This window comes from Camellia sinensis, chromosome 6, assembly GCF_055761805.1.
Source record: "Camellia sinensis isolate YWXY chromosome 6, ASM5576180v1, whole genome shotgun sequence".
Lineage (NCBI taxonomy): Eukaryota > Viridiplantae > Streptophyta > Magnoliopsida > Ericales > Theaceae > Camellia > Camellia sinensis.
The window spans coordinates 167,431,424-167,442,983 of NC_138966.1; positions in this window are offsets into that span (position 1 = coordinate 167,431,424).

Consider the following 11,560-nt stretch of genomic DNA (forward strand, 5'->3'; position numbering starts at 1 on the left):
TCTTAAGTTATGGTCCTTGGCCATTAATCATTCATTGCTCTCTGTTTGGTAAATTCTTATTTAGTTATTTTTAATAATAGTTAAAAATGCATAAACTAATTTTGTAATAATTATTGAGAAGACAATAAATATATATATATATATATATTAAGGCCTCCTTTGCAATTACTTTTTTAATGTTTTTTTTTTTGAATTTTTTACGAAATGGAAAAAATTTAGTGTTTAAGAATGATTTTTTTTAGTTGTATCGCAAATTATAAATTATTGAAATGTTTTTTTTTTCACTTTTTAAGTGATTTCTTAATTGTTTTAACTAAAAAAAAAATCAAATTGTCAAATGAGATCTAAATCTGACCAGTTTACTCTCTCACTTTGTTGTATTACTAAAATAAATGAATAAATAAATAAATAATAATAATAATAATAACCAAATAAGTAAGCCCCACTAGCAAAACTAAAAAATATTTGCCAAACCGAAATTAGGGTAAATTACTCACTACTAGTAATTTTTTTTTATCAATCACACCTCTGTTGAAAAATTGTATTCGTACATAAAATTTGATGAAAGTAATGTAGTAATGTCATTATTATAAATAAATTAATTTTCAGTAGTGTTCTATTTTTAAGTGAAATGTTCATAATAAGTGAAATTATTTTATATAAAAATTATGCATAAATTTTTTTATTTGTTTAGTATTATTTTGTAATTTTTTTTGTTGAGACTTTGGGTAAGTATGAGGCCTTTTACTACCTACCAGTCTATCGCCGATGATTGCAGTATGATGTAGCCCAAATAATATGGGCCTTCACAAATTCCCACAAATCTACCGATTGATTAATAATAAATAAATAAATAAAATAATTTAGTAGAGATATCTACATGTTTCTTTGCTTTTGACTAGACCATCATTGTCATCATGTTTGTAATGAGTTCAACAATTATAATTAAAGTTGAACTTCTCCAGTTGGTTTCGCTTGATAATCCAATAAAAGATGTTGTTGAGGTTTGATGGGTCTATTGTAAACTTATTTTGCCAAATAATTTATTTTGCGAATTTGCCAAGCACATAATCTATATAAAAAAATCAGATCAATTCAAAATTGATAGTTATTTGATTAGATCATATTTATTTTTAAAAATATAAATATAATTGTATATATTTGATCAACTTATTTGTTTATATAAATGTTCTGTTTTTTTAATTTTACAAAATTAATGATTTAAATTAACGAAATAGATTTGGATGGATCTAATAAGTCTTAAGAATATATGTAGATGGCAGTGAGGTAAAAGTGCATAACAAAAGGAAGAATAATTTTTGTACAAAATAGAATTCAATCTAACAGTAAGGTTTGTCTTGAATGGTTGGCGGTTATACTCTCTGTATAATTGTTCATAATTCAACTCTTGGGTCAGGTCATAAGAAAAAAAATTATTGTGAACTTTTTAGTTTTGGCATGAATAGCCTGCTTTTGATCGGATCAGAAAATGGATTAATTTGGATACCTTTTACTGTTGAACAAAAAAAAAAATTCATTCTATGAATCCAGTAATAACATGTCAAAAAATATGGAAAAATAATCAAATTTGAAAAGATAAAAATTAATTTATTAAACATTACAAAATGAAGTTGAGTGAGTGGTTCATTTAATCCATTTATATAGTGAAGGTGGGATAGTGCACCCACAACTAAAATCAACTGAAATTGTGTTTTAAGAAATGAGAATGTAGACTTCTAATTTTTAATGTGACTCATCGTCTCAATTCTCCTAATATTTTTAATGTTGCTTTGAGGGTTCATTGCCTCTGCTTCTCTTTCCTAATTTAAGAGTTGATGCTGGCAGCCAATGAGACAGAAGTGAGGGGTAGGTGCACCGCCCAGACATAGTACACCATTAAAACCCCCCATTAAAAGCTTTCAGATGAACCTGTCCATTTTGTGTACTATTTTGGAAAATATACAAGTTTACCATTTTGTGTTAGTTTTGTTATCAAAATATTTTTAATAATTCTTTATGCATATTTGAAAAATATTTAGGCCTAATTTAGAAATTTAGGTAAAATTTAATTTTGATTTTTAACTTATTTTGAGTAACATTATTGGGAATTTTTTTTAGGGTCCCTAGTATTAAGATTTTATAGCATAAAGGACATTCAATAATTTCATAATGTCTAAGGTCCCTCAAATTAAACTAGAGAAAATTTGATCCAAAGAATTTCTCTGGACTTCCATAGAGAAATTTTGGTTCTAGAGAAATTCTGGTTCCAGAGAAATTCTGTTCATACCAAAGAAATTCTGGTTTTAGAGAAATTTTGTCCAAACCAGAGAAATTTTGTTTAAATCAGAGAAATTGATAAAACATTATGTAGTAATGGCGTTGCATAGAAGTATTGTTGAAGAACAAAGAAATTAGGAAGTCACAATCTCAAGTCAATATCTCAAAAACCAATTGTTCAAGACTCAAATGATAGTCTAGTCCCTAAAACTATTACATACAGCCATATATATATGCATCCTAAGAAGTCCTAATTACATTAATAAGAAAAGAAAAACTTAAGATTGGATGAATACCTTTGCAAAGTACTTTGCAGGATTATGTGCACACTGTTGGATTATCAAAAGGGCAAGCTCAAATTCCCCTAAAGTTTCACTTGTTAAAGCATGTAATTATCTCAATTTGTTAAAAATCATAACAAGAATTTTCAATAAAAAGAGACAGTGACGACATTAAGAACAAATTACCTTTTTCAATGAGTTCCCATACATGTTATGGTAAGAAGAATCTGCAGCAACCAAATGTGCCCTGCTTATTACAATATATGGTTTCTACAAGCTAAGTACAAGAGTCATTATGTTTGCAGTCTTTGTATGGTTCTAAGGTGTATACAATGCTAGATATTCTGGTTCAAACCAGAGAAATTCACCATTATAGTGGTCTAGAGAAATTCTCTCCAAATTTCTCTAGACATCCCACTCTCCAGAGAAATTCTCCCCAAATTTCTCTGAATTTCCCACTCCCCAAAGAAATTCTCTCCAAATTTCTCTGGACATCCCACTCTCTAGATAAATTCTCTCCAAATTTCTCTGGACTTCTCACTCTCCAAATTTGATACAAACTAGTTAATTAAATAATCTTTTCCCATCAAATTTGACTTCATCCACATGGGCACTCTTACCTTAATGAGGTCACAAAGTTCTTCAAGATTAGGCTGGACCTCACTGAAAATAACTTCATTTTTGTGTTTCCACACAGACCAAAAAGTTGCTGCTGGTATAGCTTTCCATTTTTACAGTTCCCATTTTTTAAACTTCCATCCACTTCACCAATGAAGCAAGCTTTCCACTGTACCTGGTACAACCTATTGCACTTCCCACCATTTGATGATGCTAGACCAGAGTTTCCAAACAAATGAGCAATGTAACATTATGTGATTTAAAGATTCATCCTTTATTCTACAAAGGGCACAAACTGATGACCATTAAATCAACAACATAGCGACACTCGTCAATTGACCATTAAATCAACCAAAGTATTCAAAATTTATTTGAACCAATTAACAAAAAAACCAAGGAGAACATTCTAATTGTTGAAATAAACACACACAAAAAAAAGGATATGAAATGGATAGGAGGAAGAAGAAGAAAAAGAATAAAAAAACCTCCTGGAGGAAATCGCGATCGAGCTTATCGGCGATTCAGAAGGTAGTGATGACAGTGACGACGACGACGAGAGAGAGCGAGAGGGAGGACGAATGCAAAAATATAGGTGCCAGTGCCAGGACCTACTCGGGTCACCACAGACAAGCCTCCGGTCATCTTCCGAAGCGATATGGGTATAGAAGGAGAGTTGAGTACAAGTTGTTGGAATGGGGTTGATATTGGTTTGGGGGTTTGAAAATGGAGAGTGGGAGTAGTGGTTCATGAGTAGTTGCAGAGGATGATGCCCACACTCGCCATGGATGACCAATCTCCACCTTTTATGGCTCCCTTCCTGTATTGTTCATGTTGAGAGAAATACCGGTCTATCTTTGTCGGAAATTGAGTGTCATGGTTGTGAGAGTCAAATTTCTTTGTGATATAAAGGTGTGGGGTTAAGGGACTTTACACATCACAAAATATTATTGTAGATCTCTTCTATTACTAAAAATGGGAGAAGGGCCTTAGATTATTTTTTCCTACATTATTTTTTTATTTTTTTATACATTTTTTTTTTAAAAAAATTAAATAAAATAAAAAAAAAATCAACTTTTAACTAACTTCTTAAAATAAGCCTTAAGACTCCTCACTCTTTAACATCATCTACAATGATATGAATTAATTGTTGATTTGTTTAAAAAAAAAAAGTCTTCCAACTAAAGTTGCCAGTATGAACAAATTTGTGATGCTTTATGAGCGTTCACTAATACTTTGCATGTTTATTGGTTCAAAGGAATCGGACTTCTTCCTGGTTGGGGCATATCTAAATTGCACCAACCCTAAAAAGGACTGCACTGCAACAATTATTGCATCATTATATAAAGTTAATTATGTCACTTCGTAATAAAAAAAATTACAAAAGAACAAATGAATCATGCACATCTTTAACAATTTTAAACAATATGATATAGCTGTTGGAAAAATAGTGTTTATAAGGCTTATTTTGAGTTAATTTTGAGCCTAAAATTGAGTGGGCCCTAAACGTCTTTTGGTGTAGGTCCGAAGAGGTGAAGTGTTCCTTGCCGCGTGGCAAGTCACACAGTGAAGACGGTTCGTCAAAACCATTTATGAGTGAATGAGAACATGACGTCGTTTTCGGGTTCGTGGAATGAACATTTAAAGTTTGTAATGTGGGTTTCCTTGTGAGGCTTGTCCCACATTGAAACTTTAAGAGAGTTTTGTTGAGTTTATAAGCTCTAGCCTACAACACTTGGGTGGGCCCCAAGGGACACCCCAAGTTTGTAGAAGGGAGGAGTTATGGACAAAGTAAACCTTAGCCAAAACCACCACACGCGCGCGCCACCACCACCATCCAGGCACAGTTGTGGGTCGGGTCAGTTCTTGTATTAATTTTTTGGACAAAATTCATTTGAATTTTTTTCAAAAAAATATTGCGGGAATTTAATTCAAATTTGAATTCTAATTTTTGTCTAACTTCTGTCCGAAATTCCTCAACAGATTAAAACTGTTTTTTCAGTTAGTTAACGTCCAGAAACTGCCCAGCAGTTCCGGGTGTAACTGTCCAGCAATTAATCTGTTGAAACAGTTTGCAAATCTGTTTGAATTTAAACTTATATCTGTTCAATTCAAAACACACATGTTCACTTCAAATTTGTACCTATTCGGGTCTATATATTGTAGACTTGATTCTACAGATTGGGGTTGATAAAAACATCCATAATTCTGTCTAGAGGTATGAAGAAATTCGGACAGATTCAAGATCTGTCCAGTTTACATTTTGAATCTGTACAGAACAGTTTCATATCTGTACAGGCTGTTTACACACCTGATCGGACAAATTTATTTGCCAATTAATACCAGCCATTTTCCAGCAGTCTTGCGGCCCAGAAAAATTTAGTCTAAAATATTTTCTTGCTGTCTAGTTTTTATCTTTGGTGCATTATTCTTCATTTTAGTTTTAGAATAAATATTCAGAGAGTTAGAACACAGGTTTGGTTAGTCGAACAATTTGTTTTGGAGTGCTACTACAAATTGGTTAAGATCATTGTATCTTGGGAGATAGACACCACACAACCGTAAGCACCGTAGCGGGGTGAATCTGTCTTAAGGACAGAATGTCACACACTCGACTTGGTCTTTTGATTTTTAAATTCGGTTCAACAAAATAAATTCTGTAAGTTTTATTTTATTGTGTTTGAATTATTTCAATTTATTTTATTTACACAAAAGATTGTTCCAACAATAATGATGGTGCTATATGCACCAATTAGTATACTAATTAGTATACCAACACTAATTATGACATTATTATTAACCATACTCATTAATCACATTATAAATATCAAAAATCTTTTAAATTATGACACATCATCAATTAATATACTAGTTAATATACTAATTAGTACCTATAGTATTATTCATGCAATAAATATCACCAACCATTTGTAATTTATGATGAGATACAAATAGTCTATAGTATTTTGTAAAGGTAGGGTCGACCCTGCTTAAGAGAGTTCATTGCTTCATCTGCTTGGCTTGGCTTGGCTATGAATTGAAAACTCCATTTTACTTTCTGCACAACATTCTTCATTGGGATGTCTGTTCTGTTGCCGATGTTTGAAGTTGAGTGGGTGGTTTTTTTAGTTAAAATAATTAATAAAGATAAAATAAGTTTAAAAAATTAATAAGTTAAAATGTTATATTTATATCTTAATTATTTTATTCTTTCTCTCATAATTATCAAATTAATTATAAAAAAAATTAAAACTATCATCTAAAATATAAATTTTTTTTAATCAAATTAAAATAATTAAAAAATAAAAAAACCGAACCAACCCGGGTGTGGTTATGGGGTAGGTGCTCTGCAAACGGCTAGCTAGTAACCCCATTCAAAGCTTAACCACCCACCCAATTAATTTCTGTGAATTGTGGGTTGAAAAAATGATACAAACCAAATATATATATATATATATAGAAAAAAAAATGTGATTCAAATTCTAACTTTTATATAGTCGAGTTTATACTAAGGCTCCGTTTATTTTTTTACAAGTTTTGTTTTTCAAAAAATATTTTTCTCTGTTTAGTGGCAGTGGTGAAGAAACGAAGATGGAGGTAGAGGTGGAGGTGGAGGTGGAGGTGGAGGTGGAGATGGAGATGGTAACATGGTGGTAGGGCGGTAGCAACGGTGATGGTGATGATGGTGATGTGTTAATGGAGGTGAGAGTGTCGATGATAGTATCACATTAGTAAAATTTTAGTTCAAAAAATATTTTTCGCATTTTAAAAGTAAAAAATATTTTCTATTCAAATCTCCTTGTTTTCCATTGACTTTTGTTTTCTATTGTATCAAATACCAAAAATATAAAATGTATTTTTTAAAAAATATTTTTCACTCAAACAAACAGCATATAAGAGTGAATGTAATTTATGTTAGAAAAATAGTACCAAACTATATGAAAAATATAATTTAAAAATATGTAAACGATTTTTTTTGGCAAAACCAAAAATGAAATAAATTGACATAAAGGGTAACAAAACTTACAGCATATAAATCGATAAAACCTAATCGAGTCGAGTGTGTGACACTCTTTCCTTAAGACAGATTCGTCCTCCCACCGGTGCTTAGGATTCAATGGACGTCTATCTCCCAGGATACAATGATTAATGTCTTGGACTAGCAGCACTACTATTGCAAGCCTAGCGAACTTTGTTATGCATGTACTCTCTTTATAGGAAAATTAGACTTAGAAAATATGAAGAATTGATGCAAAGTGAAGAGGAAAATAGCAATTCTTTATCTCAAATTGAAGTGAGGGGGATAGAATTTATAGATTCTTTCATGACTCTTTAGAAAGGTTGTGACCCTTCAAAAGGACACACCTTTCCATGTCAAGAGACACAACCATTGAAGTAAATTGTAATTCAAATTTTCCAACAATCCCCCACATGTATGAAATTTACGGAAGGGACATGCAACAACATGCAAACAAAGAAAGAGTACATTAAGGAAATACCCTGCATCGGGATAGGTAGCTTTCGGTTTTGAACCTTCCTTAGTGAAAGCCTATCGGGCTTACTAGCTAATCAGTGGACGTGATGCCTTGAACTGTTCTGCCGTTTGTGTCACGCCCCAAAATTCGAGCAATTAAATATTAAATTAGGACTAAACCCCAATCAATATTCCATTATCCAAATCCTATGAGTGAAACAAAAAAACTAAACACCAACCAAATCATCCACCGTAATTTCATAAATAACCAATACCTCCAACATTAAAGTAATAATACGTAGTCAAAATAACTTAAATAATGTACGGTTACAAACTGACATGGGTAAGCCCATAATGATTAGAGCCCATCATTTAGGGCCCAACACATATCTCAAATGCTGAAGCCTAGCACTGTCGAAGCTTCATGTAGCAATTAGAACCAATGACATCAAGACACATAGGGAGAAAAGGGCAAGCCACATCAACAGACAAAGATCTGTAAAGTTATTGCCGCTGCACATCGCCATTAATGAGGCCCCTCTTACAGCATTTATTACGATAACCCCTCTCCGTCTGGACAACACGCCCTCACCCTAAACAAGGTAAGCTACAGCATAGACTTTCGGCCAAGGTGACAAGTCAGAAGAGACAACGTAATGATTACCAAAGGATATAAGCAGACGTCGAAGACATGTAGAAGGTTAACCTTTTCTATCTCTATTCCATCTCTACACTCCACTTTTCTCTCTAACTTACTCGTCGGAGGGTTCGCTGGGGGACTCTCCGTTCCCCGTTGAACTCTTGTACAGGTCTTCAGGTGGACTTGGTCATTCGGACATACGCTTAAGGAGCGTGGATCAGTCCGGCCCGTTCTACCATCACAAACTATATCACAAGTTGGCGCCGTCTGTGGGAAAGCTTTGCTCCGCGCGCCAGTTGTGCTCATTGTCGCCGGAGACCCTGTCCCAATAACACTTTCCTACTACCCATCAAAGTGTATGGTCACGACTAGATCCATGGTTTCTCACCATAATGCTGTCGACCATCAGACTGACCCCCCCAATCCAAATAACCCACCATAATATTTCATCGAGCTTACCAACAGCATTAACTGCATGGCCGAGCAAAACCAAGCCCCGATTAATGCTCTACTCCAAAGAAACCTTCTTGTGCCCCCTCCACCACCTCCAGATATTCCTCCCAACCAAGAACGAGCCCTGAGCCATACTATCCGGCAGCCTAATCCACCCAACTGGGAAGGCTTGTAACCCCCTCCCCCAGGTATAAACCGGCCACCCCGGGGCCCACCACCATCGATCCCAGAACCAATCCCTGAAGGAGAGACCAGCAGCGTCCAGCCCCCGCTGCCCTCCGGTGGTGACAACATCCCTCTCTGGGACGTGGAACTCCGAGCCATGAAGCTCCAACTCCAAGGGGTCATGCAGAACATACAACATAAACCATCTACCACAACCAACTCCCCGTTTGTTGCCTCCATCAGAGATAAACCTCCCCCTCTTAAGTTCAAAATGCCCATCATCGACTCTTTCGACGGTACAACAAATCCAATCGATCACTTGGAGACCTACAGAACCCTCATGATCCTCCATGAATTCCCTGGCGAAATCATGTGTCAGGCTTTCCCCGTAACATTCAAGGGGTCGGCTCGACTTTGGTTTAGTCAACTCTCAGCAGACTCCATCTCCACTTTCTAACACCTTAGTGACTCCATCCTCAGCCATTTCATAGGAGCCCAGCGCCAGCGACGTCCAGCAACCCAACTCCTCAATATCCGCCAGACCGAGAGGGAGTCGCTGCGCAGTTTCGTTACCCGCTTCAACACCGAAGCCTTGCAGGTAGCAAAAAATGATGACAAAGTCATCTTACGGCTTTCATGGCTGGCCTACGGTCATCTGATTTTCTTTTCTCCCTTTCAAAAAACCCCCCAACCTCCATGGCAGCCCTACTCTCCAAAGCCCAAAATTACATGAACGCAGAAGATTCCCTAGCTGCTCGCCAAGACCCTATAACAAAAAACCCGACCTCCCGAGAAAAGCGAAAAGACTCAGAAGCCAGAAACACCCTGTACAATAACCAAACTCCGCATTGTACAAACTCCGCATTATACTAACCGACCCCCCCGAGCTGACCGGTCGGCACCAGCTCGATCGCCCGTTCGGTTCGAGCGGTACACACCCCTTAATTTCCCCATGGAACAAGTCATCAATCAGATCCAGCGGGATTACCCTCTCAAATGGCCCCAACCATCACGAACCCCCTCTAATCAGAAAGACCAGCCCAAATATTGCCGTTTTCATCAAGACCATGGCCATAATACCGATGACTGTGTTAACCTCAAAGATCAGGTCGAGACCTTAATACGTCAGGGATGTCTTAGCTGGTTCACGGATACCCGTCCTCAGCAGAGGCAAAGGGCTGAGCCCATCAGAAACAACCGCCGACGCACCCCTCCCCAGCAGCTAGCCCAACCTAACCAAGGCCATGATCACCTCCACAGCAACCTCGGGCACAAGGTAATCCCGCCCTACCTGTTGGAGAAATCAAAGTTATTTCCGGCGAGCTTGCGTTCGGAGGACCATCCCGCTCAGCTCAGCGGGTAGAACTCAGGAAAATAAGGCAAGGCTCAAACAAAGAAGTTGTCACATTGGATTGACCCTTCAAACACCCCAGGCAGTGGACCGAGCCTATCACCTTTACGGACGCCGACTGCACAGGCTTCCATTATCCTCATGACGACCCTCTCGTCATTTCCGCCCTCCTCTCCAATTACAAGGCCAGACAGGTTCTCGTCGACAACGGTAGTTCTTCAGACATCATCTTCCTCAATTGCTTCCACCAGCTCAAGATTGGGGAAGAAAATCTGTCTCCCCTCCAAACCCCTTTGGTCAGTTTCACTGGCGACCGGGTGACCTCCATCAACTCCATCGATCTTCCTATCACAATTGGCGAGTACCCCAGGCAGACCACAACGCTGCTCACCTTCCTCGTTGTCGACTGCCCCTCTGCTTACAACATTATCATTGGCCGCACCGCCCTAAACACCTTCCAAGCCATCACCTCCACCTTTCATCTTACCGTCAAGTTCCCTATTGATCTGGGAGTCGACACAGTCAGAGGAGAGCAAATTGTAGCCAGAGAATGCTATGTGGCCTCACTTAAAGAAGTTAAGCTTAAGGAAACCATGATCATTGAAGGACTTGGCGTCAGGGACGAGGATGAGCTGGTTAGAGGGGAACTAGTGAAAGAGCTTATCGAGGTCTCCATCGACCCCACCAATCCGACAAAAACGGCCAAGATTGGCAGCCAATTGCCCTCCCAGGCCAAGACCGACCTCACCGCCCTCCTGATTGAGCACAACGACGTGTTTACCCAGACTCACTCTGATATGCCGGGTATTGATCCCTCCTCCATCAGCTACCGTCTCAATGTTGAGCCCCATTTCTGACCTATCCGCCAGAAGCAGCGCATTTTTCACCCGAAACGCAATAACCTTATTGCTTTTGAAGTAGACAAACTCCTTGAGGCACAGTTTATCACTAATGTGGACTACCCCAGATGGCTGTCGAATGTGGTTCTGGTTCATAAAAACAATGGTAAATGGCGACTCTGTGTCGACTACTCTGACCTTAACCGAGCTTGCCCCAAGGACAGCTACCCTCTCCCTCGCATAGATCTGCTGGTCGACGCCACGGTCGGTCATCAAATGCTCAGTTTCATGGATGCCTTCTTTAGATACAACCAAATCTTGATGCACCCATCTGACTAGGAGCACACTTCCTCCATCACTGACTGAGGCACCTACCATTACCGTGTAATGCCATTTGGGTTAAAGAATGTCGGGGCCACTTACCAACGGTTGGTCAATGCCGTCTTCCATCATTAGATAGGCCGG